Genomic DNA, 17965 nt, shown 5'->3' with positions numbered 1-17965 from the left:
CTCCCTCTGTCCTTCCCCTCTTCTCCTTTCCCCCACTCTCTTAGTATTTCCCCTCTTATTTCCCTTCCTTTCCTTTCTGTATTAAAGGAATAATCCACACTAAAAACACTAACACAAAACACAAAAAAACTAGCTATTGGCGATGTACCTTGCATTTCTGGGCCCATTTTCCTGTGGATAACCGGCCAAATGTCGACATGACGTCTCGTTGGGATATTTCCAGCAGCTACAATGGAGTTTGGTAGCAGAAAATGTTCCAGCGATCTAAAACATCAGCGGTAAACGTCAGGTTTTGGTGTCAGTTCCTCAGAATCAAAGAGCGAGGGCTTCTTTCTAGAGCCGCCATTTTGCACCAAGAGACGTTCAACAATCATACAGGGAGAAATCCATCGTAGAAGAGGAAGAGAGATCAATTTCTCCACTACAGTGGACAGTAGACAGTGGCCTCAATAGACCAGAATGCAATGCATCTACAAAACATGTTGAGTTTTTGTGACAAAAGTTTTGAGTAAGTGGCACGGCTGCAATCACAGACAAGCCCCATTCATAAACTAGTTGACTAGATAGCTATATGTAATATGCCGCTACGCCCGCTTTTGATTGAAGTTCACACTCCTTGTCAACAGCATTCTGGGAAACGTAGGAAATCATTAACTCAAGTAAAAGTACACAAGGCACTTTGAAGGAAAGAGGGTACACCAAAAAGAACTTAATCAAAATGACTCCTGGAATGCACTGAGCATCACAAATTGATGATATCTAACCATGTAAGAGTATCCGAGGCTGCATTCTTCCCTTTCGAAAAGCACAGGAAGAAAGAGAGAGAAACAGAGAGAAATGGGGGAGAGAGCAGACTAATGCTGTGTTCACGTCATATTGGATTTACTGTGAATACGAGCTGCCGACTGGGGAAAACCGCTGACGTCAGCCTCCTATGGTAATTACAAGCAGAACATTTTGGAAACTTTTTGTGGTCCCACTTGGTGTTATGAATTGCAAAAGTGTGTCAACACAGCTGGCAAACATGGCAGCGAATCCACCAGTGTCAGCAGTCCAAGTCAGTAAAAATAAAAAGTTATATTCACAGTTATACAATCAGCTTTACTCACGAACAGTGAGCAATATCTGCTTTATGGTTGATTTTTAACTCGTTAACGACAACAACTGACCTTACGATCCCCATCTCAGATGTGGTTCGTCCAAATGAGTTAAACACACAAACGCTTCAAAGTGGTAGCAATGAGATATCATCCCATTCTCTGCCTTTTCCTGATATGATGTGAACGCAACATGAGAACAGGAACATTGTCAGAGAGAGATAACGGGGTAGATTAAGAGGAGAGAGAGAGGGAAGAGACAAAAGGGATGCTGTACTGTAAGGAGAAGGCAAAGAGAGGGAAAGAGAAAGAAAAGGCAGGAGTGGAGAGTAAGGGGAGAGAGAGAAAGAGAGTCCAAAGAGAGAGATGGGGGGAGATAGTAGTCTAAGAGGGAGAGAGCATGAGGGAAGGGAACAAATTCCGGTCAAACACAGCTGCGACCCGGCAAAACCTTTAATTGGCCGGCTGGTCCCTCCTTGCCAGAACTCGATTACCATGCGCAGCAAATTGCAGATGATTGAATAGGTAAGGCATACGGACGAGCCAGCTGGTTTTGAGGGACTTCCGATCAATTTCCTCGACCTAAAACCCCATTCCCCAACCTCCACTCTGACATTTACATTTTAGGCATTCAGCTGACGCTCTTATGCAGAGTGGCTTACAATCACTGAGCAGGTAGGGGGTTCAGTGCGTTGCTCAAGGACACTTGGACAGGACGCCTGGCTGCTGAGGGGATCAAACCAGTGACCCTTGAGTTAAAGGATGGCCATGCTGACCTCCATCCCGCCCCGATGCCCTTTTCCTTTGGACTTCCTCCAAAACTCCACCGTGACTGAATCCTCATTACCCCTTTTGCCCTCGGCCAATCCGTCCATTTTAGGTTCCTTGAGCTTTAGGTCCTCAATCAAGAAAGCTATTGTTCTGCTCCCACCTGACTGCTGGAGATAGTGTACCGGGGGGAAACCAACTTGAGACACTTAAAGCACTCCCTAATGGAGACGTTGAGTGACTTTTCTCTATTGTTGCCGGCTTGTCGGATTAAATGAAGCTAAACGATTAGGGCTCATGCATATTGCTCTATAATTGCGGTGCGTATTGTTAAAGCTGCAATTGTCCAATCTAAATCAACTGCCATATGACTTCAAAGATGAATAAACAAGCCGACTAAGAGAGGCTTTCTGCGCGGCAGAAAGGGACGCACTTAGTGTAGTGGAGTTAATAAGTGTTGGTTTGTGAGGCAAAGTTATCATTTTAAGAGAATATTTTTTTGTTTCCCAAGTAGAGTTCCTCAGTTCCCAACAATACAAGACTGTGGCTGTACAGTCGGCCAGCACACAGGTGAATACGTATCCTTTCCACTGCAAAAAAAGTTATTGTAAATATGAATGTGTTCTTCATCAGTTAATAAGTGGAGGTAAAGACAGTAGAAAGCAATCATGTTTTTGTGGATTTTTGCTTGGTCACAAACACAGTTGATGCACACCTGCCCACTTCTCTGTTATCTGTTGCTCCGGTAGAGATGATAACCGAAATTCTTAGATGTTACATCTTAGAAGAAAGCGATTCACTTAAAAAAGATTTCAGCAATGTGACTATTTTGTTGTCAAAATCTGCTTTGTTCGTGTTCGTTTATGTGCTAGAAGTGTGATTTTGAGACTTGTTCCTCCATACAATGGCAGTGAATGGAGAGAGAAAAAAACACAATCCTCCAATCTTCTCTACCGGAGCAACAGATAACAGAGAATCGCTGATTTCGGGGTTACATCATGTCCAGGAAGCTACACAACCCAAGGTGCTACCAAAGTTCAACATCACTTTAAAGATGCTGTGGCATTTTTATTCCTTGTTCTCAGCGTCTTTGTTCTACACATCAGTTCATCTGCAACCTGGCAGCATCAAACTATCCGTCCTATATGTCAAAAACATCGCAGAATGCCCCACAAGACGAATCCACCTCAAGGTCACTTGAACTTCAAGAGCTGACGAGCGAATTCCTCAGCGCCAGGTTATGATTGACAGCTCGTATAATTCTATCCCCAACCCCATTAAAACACCATAAGTCGTTTTCGTTGAGTGTATATGGAGGAGGTGAACAGCGGGAGCGGGAGCAGGAGGAACCTGTCATCTGAGACGGTTGACTCTGGGGACTTGAAAAGGTGCTGCGCAGCATGGACAGCCTCTCCCGACCGTCTAATCAGTGAGGAATTCAGGGAAGAGAGGTGGGAAAGCGGTGCCTTATCCGAGCACTCAGCTAGGTGTCACACGTCTTCCATAGTTTCCCTGTGCTTCCACACTCTTCCGAGACCCGGACAATCTGGTTTACATTAAAGCAGCCGGTAAAACGGAAAGACGGAAAGAGGTTTATGTGCTGTGTGTGTGTGTGCGTCTACCAGCATTTGTGTATACACATACTTCCAGACGGAGAGAGACCAAGAGAGAGAGAGAGGTGAGAAGTGTGTTTTCCAGTAACATGTCCAGCTGTACAGTTAGGTCGAATGGGAAGTATGTGTTTTAAAACCCCCAGCGCATATTTGTCTCTAAATCCCAGCTGAAGGTAATTGTGTAATTCCACATGATAAATGTCCTGGAATACATGCATGCATTATGAATGTGTGTAGTCGTGGCTGTCAAGCGTGTGTGTGTGTGTGTGTGTGTATGTGATTTTGTGTTATCACAGCATGTGTTTGTGTGTGTGTGTGTGGGCGGCGTTCCAAGCCACCAAAGGTATTTTCCTTTCCTCGCATGTTTTACAGCCAGTTTGCTGATGCCGTATCGCAACATGCAGCTACCTAGCTTATTTCCTGCTAAAGGCGCCTTTGGCAGAGATTTAGTGAAGACTGTTTTGAACATTAGTTTTCTCTCAGTGAGTCAAAGGCTGGAGGTTTGATGTGGTCTCAGTCTGTGAATCTTTTTTTATTTATTTTTTTATTTACCTAGATCTATGAAAAAAAGGAAAATTTTGAAAATTTTGAAAAATCTCGGCTGGTCTTACTTTTTCATTCATACACTTACACACATTCACACCTGGGAGCTGCCCAGTACAACCAGTCTACTGGTGTAGTTGCTCCACTGAAGCAAGATGGGGTTGAGTGCCTTGCTCAGGAGCACCCTGGCGGTATTTGTTGCATAGAGGGGAGGGAGTCAGTCTAAAGTGGCTGGATATTTGTTGTGGTTATGATAACAATTTAGCCATATAAGGTGGTTTTTGTGTGGCTTAAAAAAAAACTTTTGAAGGAGAATATAGGGAATGAAAATGTGAAAATGACCATTTCTGTTTAAAATAAGATAGATTCTTTGTTGTCCTCTTGGAGGAAGTTGAACAACATCCAGCAAATACAGAGACATAGGGGACACAGAACCAGTCACAAAAAAAGCCCAGAAAAAAACAGAAAGCATAGAACAAGAAACAGTCAAAAGAGCATAGGTCCATTTTTATAGTCTATGAAAAGAGAGGGAAATAAGAAAAATATTGCATAGAGGGAGATCTGGGGGCAAATCTGGACACTGAACATGGAGACGTCTGGTCATCCTGAGTTAGTCGTTGACTTTCCTCATCCAGAGTCTTCCTGCAAGTTCAGGAATTCAAACTGGCAACCTTCATACTCACAAGCCTCCATCTCTGACCTCTAGGCTCCTGCTTCCCCTTGACTGGTGGTGAAAGAGATAAGGACTTCCGTTCAGAGAACCATCACACTTCCACACTTCCACACTTAGCGTGCTTCATTTTACAGGAATCCAGGCATTACGTCCACAGCATGCTTCACTGTTTAGTTGTGATACCTGCAATCAGTACAATTAACATAAGAACAAAAATCAGCACCTAATAAATCACAACAGCGAAATTCAAAGAGAAATCGATCGCAGCAATAAAATAAAAAGCGAAACGTCAAATAGAAAAGTAAACAAGCGCTGAGCCAGCATACATGGATGTATGGAGTTACTGAGAGTGAGAGACAGCGAGACACAAACAGCAACACTCTCCTGACAGAGTCTACTAATTCTTATAAGCCCGGGGCTGTAGACTGCACACACACACACACACACACACACACACACACACACAGCTGGGATACACCACTGGAATACCTAGTGACAAAACTGATGGCTTCCCCTCCATCCTCTCACACACAAATACTCTTCTGTGCACACAAACATCCACAGAGACAAATATCCACACATGAACGGATGTGTGTGTGTGTGTGTGTGTGTGTGTCTGTGTGTGTGCACTAAACCCTGCCACACACACTGTATGTCAGAATGTGTCATTTTCAATGATAGCACATGAGTTTATATGCAAATCAGAATCAAAATTCCTTTCATTTGCTGAGTACAACTAAAGATAATGAATAATAATAATAAAAATAATAATGAAAACTTTTTTATTATCCTAACACCATTCATGCAACTCTTTACATAAAAGAAATGGATTAAAAACAAATACAAGCAAAAGCAAAATCTTCAAACAAAATAAAAAAAACAAGCAAAAGCAAGACAGAATTTGTGTAGTTACATGACAAAAAAAGAAAATAATAAAAATAGATAAGGATAATACTCAAATACTCAATATAGTATAGGAACGAGCCTATATGATTTACCATATTCCAGCATAGGAATGACCGTCTATGCCTATATGACTTATCAATTGACTAATCGATGCTGACACGTTACGAGACAGTTACACACTACAGGATTGGCACAGAAGAAGAAGAATTGTTCCAGTAGAGCAGCGTTGGCGCATAACACCGGTGAGGTGAGTAGCGAGTGTCCAGCAGTAAATATCAGAGTCAATAATCCCATCAGTGTATACATTCATCACTGTACACATTGTAAAGCGCACACCTTCACCCCCGGCTCATCCCCACCTCTAGACACGGAGTAATTAGAGAATTATGAGGGGCCGAGGTGACAGTGACCTCATTACGGTGAGGGAGATCAAACTAACGACCCGTGACTGATGAAGGCCTCCGTGTCTCCGCACCGAGGGAATAGCGCTGTCCCCCGGGTGGTCATTTACACCCAGAGAGAGAGAGACGGGCAGAGAGAGAGAGAGAGAGAGAGAGAGGAATATCTCCAGATATACCGTCTACAGATGACAGTATCCATGTCGCACAGATGAATACCGGCCAAAAAATGCATGGAAGTAACATGGAAGTCGATAATTGTCACCTCTCAATAGGAGTTTGGCTCTCAAAAATGAATGGATGTGAGAAAATTACATATATTTTAAAGGGATAGACAACTAAAATATGCAGTTTCTCATTAAAATGTTTTTTTGTAGTCGTTGCTGGGTGTAAAAAACAAATCCAAACTGCGAGAATCTGAAGTCATTTCTACGCTGAGATTAAAAACGGCGGCGGGATTAAAAACTACTGCGGGATTAAAAACTACTGCGGGATTAAAAAGTACTTTCACACGTCAGAGTGGGAAATCCAATCAGAAGACAACCTCAACACGCCGGCCGCTCTCTCTCCAGTCGAGAGTGAAGCTCGCTCGACCGAGGTTCTTGGTGGATGATGAACACAGAACGCAAGAGTGACACTAAATAAGAAAATGAACATTTTTAACCGGGTTGACCGTCCCTGTGAGGAAGAAATATGACTACTTTCTGAAAATTTGGCAGCCTCACATAGACTACACTGAAACCTTTGCCTTTGCCAACAATGGAAAGGTGCAATACAGATATGATGCAATACAGAAGTGATTCTGTCCAGATTATCTCTCATGAAATTGGTCCAAATGTCTCTACTTTTTGTTTTTTCATTACTATGTTTGCTTATAAGTTTGTATGTTCTGAAAAACGAAAAATAAAATATTAAAAAAAAGATAAACTCTGCCCATATGATGCTAAAACATGCAAGACCTCCATTTATTTATCCAAACTGGTTCCGTTTTAGATGTTTTATCCACTCATTAAAAACTTGAAATCAAGCACATAGAAGCTGAAATTGATATACATCATTGATATGGGTATTTTGTATATTTTTAGCAACAATAAGTTAATGTGTGTCTGGGCACAAAAAAAAGTGCTCTTACATTGAGTTGCATAGCCTAATATTCATACAGTAAAAGTGATTATTTCTTTAGGGAATCGTTACTTTAGTGATAGTTAGCTCTGTGTAGGAAAAATGAGATTGCAAAAGCTATACCGCCATAACATAAACGTAATTAAAAGTAATTAAAAGTACAATTGAAACCAAAATAAATATGGAAAAGAAAAAAAATTTCAGAAGGTGACCATGGAGAGATGGGACTGTCTGGTAAATGTAGACAGACGGTTTCTCTTTGGAGAGACGGACGACTAAAAAACGCACTGCTGAGTCGCTCCTGGCGTAAACTGGGCATTAAATTTATACCAGTCTCTTTATTCATTTCAGTATATCACAATTATCACGTCTTACCATTTTACTGTTGAGAGTTGAATGTATATATGACATAGCTCAGAACAGGCTGACAAAAATGCAGAATAGATGGTTCATCAACAATTTAAAAGTGTGTGACTTGGCTATAAGATGCGAGTGTGTGTCCCACTGTGTGTGTGTGTGTGTTTACGCCTTCCAGCTCCGTCTCTGTGTATCCTTCCTTCCTGACAGGTAACGAGCTCAAGGCTAAACTGCATCTTCCCCATCTTCCAAATTTTCTCATTTATTCGTCCTTTCTCCTTTTGAATCCCACGTGTCTCCTGATCATCCGCCCTCTTCTCTCATCATTACCTTCCCACACTCTTGACAAAAAAAAAATCAGCTAAGCCTTCATTTTCTCCTTGTTGTCTTCCTCCGTCTCACCACCTGTCGGGAGTGTTAGATGTCTGACCCGGACGATAGTTAGGCGAGGGTGACGCACGCTTTCGGAGGAGGCTGAAACGAAAAAGAAAAGCCTCTCGCCTCAGGCCGCTCGTCTCTCTCCCACCCCGGAGACGCGGAGCCCGAACACCTACTGCGGACTAAGACATCGGATTAAGACGCCCCCTAATATCCGCTGGATGCTTAGTGCTCTGTGCGAGGTGATTAGGCGCCCGAGCTTTGGCTCTGCCTGCGGCTGATGAGGAAGAGATCTGTTGTGTCCTTCCTGAATATGAGCTGAGAGGAGAGAGAGACGTCACACAGTCTGCATGTGCAGTATGTCCATTCTGACATGTTGTGAACAGTCAACAAGTTTGTAGTTGCAAAGTCAATCCATGTGGAATGCAATTGATTTATATTACTTAAGAGGGCACAAGCTCAATTGTCTTTAAATTACATTAAAATCAAATTCATGGTTTAACTTGTACATTTTTGATTATGAATTGCATTTTAAAATACTGTATTTGTATCTGATTCTTGCTCTCTTACTTATTATCCATGAACTTTAGTTTGTCTTGTTTTGTTTGTGTGTGTTGTTGTTTGTTTTGTTCAGTCTGTTTTGTGGTGTTATCTTGTGTTATGGACGTATGTTTTTATGAGCGCACTACAGCAAATTCCAAGCAACTGTCCAGTTGATGAGGCAATAAAGTAAAGTAAGCAGTAGTTTTTTTTTTTTTTTTAATTTACAACAAATAAATAAGATATATTAAATATTATCAGTCTGTCTGTCTGTGACCCTGTGTGCACACGCCTCAATCCACAGGTTTGACTGAAGTTTGCTTTTCAATGTTCGTGACATTTTGGGGCGTAAACCACCAGCTGTGGGCGTGGCCAGCAGTGAGCTGGCTGTGGCTATCAAGGTGAGGCTAGCAGCCACAGAGCAGTTGCCTGGGTCCAGACCTTTGAGTTGACTGCTTCTGGTCTGGCATCGTGACATGAAACAGCAGTTTCTCTCGGTTGAAAAATGATCGGTCCAATGAGCGCCGGGGGGGGGGACTAACGATTAGCCAATCAGCGCCACGGGCGGGACTAACGCTGTTGTCAAGCTGTTGTCAAGCGTTGTCAAGCTGTGCGCCGGAACCAAGGAGGAGTAATAACAACAATGGCGACCGCTGTAGACAAGGTAGACGCTGCTATCGAGGCTGTTCTAAATCAATTAAAAGTACCAATTACTTTGAAATCCGAACAGCACTCTGCTTTGAAGGCATATATTCAAAGGGGAGATGTTTTTTTTCGCATCGGTGTCGACTTAAAATGACGTTAGATTCAGGCGGATACGTTGGTCTCTAGTGATTGGTTAGGGAAAATCGAATCCCCCTCCCCCACGGACATCAGTTAGAGTGGAGGCAATGTCAGACTGAAGATGGAAATGGAGTGTAACGAGTTGATAGTTCTGTCTGATATCAGGCAAACAGAGCAGGGAAGTCACACCAACAACAACAACAACAATGGTGGACAGCTGTAAGAAAAGAAAAAACAGCAAAGCTAAATGTGCAGCAGACAAAACCCGTTCAAAAACAATGTGTTTTAAACAATGTTATCTCAGTGTCAGGATTGATGCCGTTTCAAGGTAAACAGCTGATCAAGATGAGTGACAAGTGCTGGAGCTTGAACTTGACCAATTGAGGCGGAGGGGGGCGGGGCTTCCTGCCTCAAGGCGAAAAGCTGCATATTGTAGCTTTAATTCCGAACGCATAACACCTCTGAAAAGATTTGAAAACTTTTGAGGGCTTCCCATGCTGAAGCTACTGGTGATGCAAAATGAAAAATATGAATTTTGTAATGTACCGATGGCCAAAGTATGGTTTAAATTATTGACAATCCTAAGATAGGGGTAGAATAATTAAGGAACTCCACTCACTTTAGATGGTTCAATGTGGGGGAAATACATTTGGCAAAGGAAAAGAGAGAAGAGAAAAGTAGGTTGCGGGGGAGAGACGGAGGTATAGCTGTGGGAGGAAGAAAAAGGGACGTGGGGAGAGAGGGAGAAAGGAAGAGGTAACAGTAAAGGCAACACAAAAATGAAAGGAGAAACTTTCCAGCAGTCCCCAAAACACAAATGTCAAGGCACAAAACAAGCAGATACAACACACCTCATCACATTCAAAGAGAAAGAGGGAAATGGAGACGGAGATAGAAAAGGTTCCAGGTGGGAAATATTCCACAACACAGGATTCAGAGCACAAAGCCTCACCGGCGCTGGAAACAGAGAGGGAGAACAGGAGATCTGTCAAAGTAAGCAAAAGAGCGGAGGGCCTACAAACCGAACGAGAGAACTGAAACTACAGAAACCTGAGAAACAGAGTCTGAAGTACGAGTGATTTCTGGGACTCCAGAGATGATTATGTGAAACGTACAAAAACACACGCTCGCCCAGAGCTTGGGTGCCAAAAACAGCAGACCGGATTGGGAAGGTATTGAAGGCAAAGTGTTTCTGCACTTACTCTTAATAAGGCAATATCCACTTCTCTACAGTATGGCCACTAGATCAAGAGAAATACAAGTGAGGCGAATGGTACTGTAGGCACAGATGTGGGTGTTTTTGATCGTGTGTGCATGCATTTTTCTGCAGATTTTTTTTTATGTCCAAATATGTAAAGGCTGCAGATTTTTTCGCAATGTAGTTCTCACACAAATGTATTTTTATTACAATTCCTTAAATAAGATTGTGCAGTCAGTCAAGTGGGAAAAAGAGAGACCTCTAATGTCTGCACCTGTAATAAGAGCGTCAGTGTCTCTGCCTCTACAAATATAGGCCAAGAAACATTAAGTGACACAGAGGGATCTTGTATGTTCAGAGTGGGAAATTCTGCTTTTGCTTGCTCCAGAGGTCAGAGGTCAGGGGCAGCTACTGAACCTTGAGCTGGAAGGGAAGTAAGCATTTGTCTTGCTCAAGGACACTTCACATAGTAGCACAGCTGCTATTTCTGTACCCTCTGCTCATCCAGGAACACTTGATCTCTGAAAAACTGCACGGCGGTTTTCTATCTTTTGTGTTTATTCGTGACAAATATGAGGCTTGACGGCATTGGTGATTGAAAGGACACATTTCCTTAGGTTTAAGTTTAGATCAGCTGATTTATATGGGCTAAAGAAGCTACATGTAGCAGCATTAAATAGATGGTGATACCCCTGAAAGGTTTGGCTCCATTTGCGCGGGAAGAAGAGCGCCCTCTTCCTGTTTCGTGCCGTAAAGCAACATCCATCTGCGCTGTAAAGGAAAAGCATCAGGTTTCCATGTGAAAGCTGACACAGTGGCACACAATGTAAAATGCAGCGTAGAGGCTGAAAAATATCCTCGTCGATTGTCTCTTTTGTTTATTGTACTAATGTCGCATAATTGTGGTAATGATTTGTTGATGTTAAAATGCTGCACGTAGCACCTTTGCAAAAGACCTTTTTCACAGCGGCCATTTTGACGTGTCATGGCAGGTAAACACAGGTTCATAAAACGGATAGTTCCGGTCCTTGATTATGATTGGCTGAGCTGCGTTCGAAGCTGTTTTAAAATACTCTATAAACACACACCTGTGACCGTATCACATCAGTATTACTGCGCCAAACAAATTGTCTGTGTCTGCGTCTGTGTGTTGCTTGGCAACCATTCTGCTAAATGTCGCTGAAGAACTACATTGCTTGGCGGAAGAATGATTATTTGTTATCAATAAATTATTGCATTTTTTTGTTGCTGTGTGTTTATTTTCTGAAACCTTGCCAGGTATATGTAGTAACCGTTTTATAAAACCAAAGGGGGTTTTAGGCACTCTGCTCTGCGTCGTGCCTAACAACGCCCCTTAGCTGTTCTAAAATCACTGTAAACCACGGCCTCGCGGGGCTTATTGCTTTAGTAACTAATAACATTAATGATGGTTCCATTCCATTTAGGTGTTCCAGTGCCATTCCAATGAGCCAGCATGCACAATACCAGGGCCTTGTATTGGCACTGGAACACCGAAATGGAATGGAACCATCATTAAAGTCGAGATGAAACCATTTCGAGAGTATCTAACTTCCGTATCGTGACGTATTTCCGAGTGAAACAGAAAGACAGGCGGGACATAACGTTGGGAGGAATTTGATTTGAACGTTGAAAAGTGGGCGTGTCATAACACCCGAAGACACACCGAAGTACCGTGCTGTTGCTAGCTAGCTAACTAATGAATCTTAGCCTCTTAGCTCTGTGCGCTAAAAGTTGAAGATTGATTGATGGGTGGATGTCATGATATTATTGGTTGAAATTAGTTACGGGCATGCTTACGTAAGCACACGGCATATTTTGTTTTACAGGAAGAAAACATGATTGAATTTTGATATAAGAATACAATGAAATTGATTTTTGGTATTTTTTTTGGCATATATTGTTAAATAGGTGCACAGTATGACCGGGGATGTGATCTAAAAGGGTTAAAAAGGCATTTTTCATTTCATCTCGTCTTTAATGTTATTAGTTACACCTGTGTTTACCTGCTATGACGTCAAAATGGCTGCTGTGAAAAAGGTCTATTGTATCCTTTGTGAAAGTTACAGATCTCATTCATGTTTTCAAAAGGATGTGAGGGGATTTGTGCAGTAAAAGTACAGCAATACTTGCTGAGAACCTGCCGAGTGACTCTTGTTAGCACAAAGTGTCAAAAACTCGTGAGGTTAGTGGCCTTTTGGAGGCACGAGGGAGGCGCTGCTGATATCCTTTGATACTGAAACATCACTTTAATGAAACGTCACTTAAAGTTAACACAATCAAAAGCAACAGATGGGGGAGGGAGACACCGGGTGTGATGTGGGAGCTGTTAGACTGGAGAGGGACACTGAGGGACTGAGCACACACACACACACACACACACACACACACACACACACACACACATTGAAGTACAGTGATACATGCCTGGAAACAACACAAACACACACACACTCACACACTTAAGTATACACATGCATGCACACACACAGCCAAGCAAACCCACATTCACAAGTATAGCCCATTCTTCCATAACCCTGAAGTCGTGACTGTGAGCCCGGGTCTCATGGTCAGGACCAGAGGATGATGATGGATGTCTGGCCCACATGAATGCAACAGTCGGGTTACATCGTAGGTGTTTAATTAGGTGGTTGCATTGTTTTCCAGAATGACCACAATTGTAGCCTGGGGGGGGGGGCGGGAGGCGGGCGGTAACGACACCACTGCCACGACTAACATGCTCTCATTTTGTGTTTTCTCACTCTTTTTTCCTTCATTTTTATTTTCCTTATTTCCCTTCTTCTCCCTCTCTGGTCCCCTGCCTCTCTCTCTCTCTCTCTCTCTCTCTCTCTCTCTCTCTCTCTCTCTCTCTCTTTCTCCCACCAACCTACATTTCGATCAGGTTTATAGGTGTGCGTTTCATTTTGATTTTCTCGACAGGTTGTGGGCGGCGTTTGTTCTCCTCGTTCGCAATTTCTTTCCCTCTCCTCTCGGCTCACTCTCTTCCGCATCTTTCGCTCTTTCTTCCCCATCTCTCTCTCTCTCTCTCTCACTCTGAGGTATGGGCCGACGCCGCTGAAATAAGCGAAATAAACACAGAAAAGAAGCGAACTTGCCCCGGGGGCTCTCATCGCCTTGCTTAACGAGAAAACTGAAAATGAACGAGGGCCTCATCAAAAATAAACGACAAATAAAACAAGCACTTGTTCTCCAACTGTAAACACAATCACGCCATCAGAATGATACATTTGTCTTCATCCATTTTAAATGAGAGTTGGAGGGGAGGAGAGCAGGGGAACAAAGAATGGGATAGGGGCTTTTGTTTTGTTTGTCTGGCTGAAAGAGTTGGGGTACAGTGAAAGTGGCAATGGAATTACAAAAGAGTAACACTGATCGTAATAAAAAACAACAACATTGATATAAAATAATAAAACTTTAAACCCTAATAAAACGTAATGAGAGCACAATAACTTTAATGATATGAAAGAGTACAAGACCGGACTTTTTATCTTGTGACATGACCTGTACTTTGGTGTGTGTGTGTGTGTGTGTGTGTGTGTGAGTGTGAGTGTGTTTGCATGCCTAATGGGTACTTGTGAGTGTGTGTGTGTGTGCATGCCTATGTGTGCCTCTGGGTAGCTGCAGGTCTATGTGTGTGTGTGTGTGTGTGTTTGCATGCCTAATGAATACCTGTGAGTGTGTGTGTATATGTGTGCCTATGGATACCTGTGTGTGTATATGTGTGTGTAGGTGTGTAGGTGTGTGTGTGTGTGTGTGTGTGTTTGCATGCCTAGTAGGTACTTGTGAGTGTGTGTGTGTGTGTGTGTGTGTGTGTGTGTGTGTGTGTGTGTGTGTGTGTTTGCATGCCTAATGAATACCTGTGAGTGTGTGTCTATATGTGTGCCTATGGATACCTGTGTGTATATGTGTGTGTAGGTGTGTGTGTGTGAGTGTGTTTGCATGCCTAGTAGGTACTTGTGAGTGTGTGTGTGTGTGTGTGTGTGCATTCCTATGCGTGCGTCTGGGTAGCTGCAAGTCTATGTGTGTTTGTGTGTGTGTGTGTTTGCATGCCTAATGAATACCTGTGAGTGTGTTTATATGTGTGTCTATGGATACCTGTGTGTATATGTGTGTGTGTGTGTGTGTGTGTGTGTGTGTGTGTGTGCACTCTGCTGAACCCGGCGTCAGACTGCGACTCAGGCTGGTAAAGGCTTTATAGAGGAACGCAGAGGGAGATGTTACTGGTGAGGAGGGAGTGCAAACGAGGGCATGATGCCATCTAAAAGAGAATAATAATGAACAGAGATAGAAGGAAGTCTGGGGTTTGTGTTTGTGTCTTAAAGAGAGAGAGAGAGGTTGAGAGTCTGTCACTGTGTAGACGGAGAGAGAGAGCGAGAGAGAGAGAGAGGAGATTAGAAGCTAAGTGACCCCAAGATCGGCCGCTCTCATTGGCTAATCACCCCTGACATCTCCCTGGGCAACCGGAACGAGCGACTACAGAGGGCAGCGGGAGGAAATTACGGGACGGGCGAAATTCCTGCGAGAGAAACATCAGAGAGAGAGAGAGGCCGCAGCAGGATGCGGTAACACTTGCGGACGGGGCCCACTTGCATATGCATCACTACATAGTGTTAACTCACACGCTCTATGTTAATATGAATTATTTCTATGAGATGGGAGCTGGGGAGATGTGACTCAACCAGTAATGGCAAAGGCAGTTACAGACGGCGAAATGAGAACAGCTGCTCGGCCGTTCTGTAGTGGGATTTTTACTCCGCGAGATTAATGACACAGATTTGGATGACACAGAACAACCGTGGATTTTTTTTTTTGCCGAGCACGACATTTTACTTGTAAATGTTAACGCTGGATTTATGATTTACGGTGCGGGTGAGTTGAATAGAGCTATATACTGTGATAAAACACGTAACCTCTGAGTCCAGACCAAACCAGACACCAGGAGGGCAGTTTTACTGTGCCAGGCCCGCTGTGATGAATTCACCATATTCAGCACATGGGTTTAGATGACATGGAATCGTAATATTATGTGATATAATAACATTATGTAATCTTTGCTGCCAAACCAAACACCAGGCATGGAATTCTACATTTTACATTTCATACGTTTAGCTGACACAAGAGATCAAATCTCTGTAAATTCAAACCAACACAAGGAATGACACGCCTCCCACTCCTAGGTCTAGTCCACATTAATCTGGATAAATCTGAAAACGTATCTTTACTTCTCCGTTTTGGCCTTCCATCCACACTAAGGCGGCGTTTTTGACCACCGAAAACGGAGCTTTCTGAAAACGCTCTCCCTAGTGGATAAATTAGAAAACGCTGGTTTTGTTTTTGCAGTGTGGACGGGGAAAACGGGGATTTTTTCGGAAACGCTGACGTGTGACATGTCATGTGATCTCAGGCGTATCCTTGTCATGTGATCCATCCAGGCTGTGTCGGCTGTTTCAGTGCCTAGTTTTTCACTTTTTGATTTAGGCAGTTCTACAGAAACTTAACTTGCTAACAGACTTTGTTCCTCACGATCGCTCTGTAAACAATAACCTTTTAAAAATGGCGGTGGCGGAAAGCTGGTGCTTGGCGGAGATGGCGTAAAGCGGCCGGCCCAAGTGTCCTGAGCATGTGCAATTATGTGTTTTTGGCAGTTCAGTGTGGACAGGGGACTTTTAGAAAACACTAGTGTGGATGGAAAACCCTTGATCCCTCGTTTTCAAATGTATCCCCATTTGTGTGGACAAAGCCCTATAGTGAGTGACAGGAGGAGTGATTGACAGGTCGGAGCCACGCCTTCTGCCTCAGACTTCTCCTCATTGGTCGGATGAGTTTTCACACATTTCACTTTGAAATGAGAATAGTAGAGGAACGGAGCTACCGCGATTTCTGAGATTCTGACATATTATTCCTGCTCAGCCACAAAATGCGGTGATTTATTTGTATTACTTCTAAATAAAGGTTAATCCATAAAAGTTACCGATGGCAGCTTTAAGGGACAATCTCTCCAAACCACTTGCCCATCCTGTCTGTCCCAATAGATATACTTGATAACTCACCAGATTGACCACATAGATTCAGATGATATACAGTCATAAAGCCATGTGACTCTGTAGTAAACACCTGGACTGTAACTCTATTACAGCTGACGATAAATCAAGTGCATGAAAAGAAGAACACAAACATAAATTCATGGCATCTCGCTGGTCTCATGGTTTCCAGACGCATTGCAGAGAAGGATTCTGACTTGAACCACTGTAGTTCACACCATCAATATTGAATATTACATGACAAGCGGCTGGCTGCTGCATCGCTGAGGGGGGGGGGGGGGGGGGGGGTATGGATGATCCTAGGGATAAGAGGGAGCGATCTTCCACTCAATCCCAGCCAGATAATGATGTGTCGTGGGGGGCTAAGAGAGGAATCCACTGGCTCAACAGAAGACCAGGAGCTGAATTTTAAATGGCTGGACAGCCTGAAGGTCATCCTGCTGGTTGGTTCGTCCCCCACAGAGAGAGAGAGAGAGAGAGAGGGGGGTGTGAAGGAGAAGGAGGTGATAATGACGATGAGGAAACGAAGTGATTAAAGTCTCAAGGAAACAGAGATTCGATGGTGTCTTGTGCCTGATTCAATGTATTTTCCGATTGAAACAGGATGAAGGGGCGGGACGTAACACAGGGAGAGTTCAGATGTGGGCAGGTTGGAACATAATTAAAAATGGCAGTGAAGCACATTGCATAGCTACTCCCGAATCAAAATTTTCGATTCTTGAGAATGAACAAGAGGGCAGACAGGCAGGCTAACCCCCTCCAACACAATTTTCTATCTTGCTGTGACACCTAAAGACATCATTCCTATCACTTAAAATTGAAGTTAGATTGATTTCTTGACCCTGCAAACATCCCCTTAAGATTTGAAATCGAGTCTTTATCCCCGTTAGTTTCATAGCTGTGGCTAAAAACCGATAATCGTCTAATGGTGGAAACTCCAGATTCAGATTGGCACCAAAATCGAATCAATTGTTCCTTTGCCCCAGGGCCTTTCTGTCCACCAAATTTCATGGAAATCCATTCATAACTTTTTGAGATAATCTGCTGACAGACTTCTTTGGTGGAGGAAATAAATTCCAGCCACTGGGAAGCAAACAATGGTGTCTTAGGAAAAGGAAACAGGGTTTTTGGGGGTGAACACCCAAAAATGCACTGCGGTACTTTTGTGAAAAATCTGCTTTTGTGCTTTTCCTGATGTTTCTGATCAGTTACATCTACTAAGGATCATTATACTCAATTTTCCAAGAAGTAAAAGTGAGATGATTTTGATATAAATATATGAGAAAGCAAATATTTTTGTAAATTATTTGGCATTTATTGTGAATTAAGTGTACATTTTATGACATGGATAATTAGCTGTCGAGGTGAAAAAGAGATTTTTCATTTTAATTGTGACTTTAAAGAGCCGTCAGACAGAGAGAATGAGAGGGACAGAGGGAGCAGAGCTTCTCTATCTGTCTCTATGCGAGCGTGTGTGTGTGTGTGTGTGTGTGTGTGTGTGTGTGTGTG

Source organism: Centroberyx gerrardi, chromosome 10 (genome assembly GCF_048128805.1).
Source record: "Centroberyx gerrardi isolate f3 chromosome 10, fCenGer3.hap1.cur.20231027, whole genome shotgun sequence".
Taxonomy (NCBI): domain Eukaryota; kingdom Metazoa; phylum Chordata; class Actinopteri; order Beryciformes; family Berycidae; genus Centroberyx; species Centroberyx gerrardi.
Note: the sequence above shows the minus strand (reverse complement) of the source record.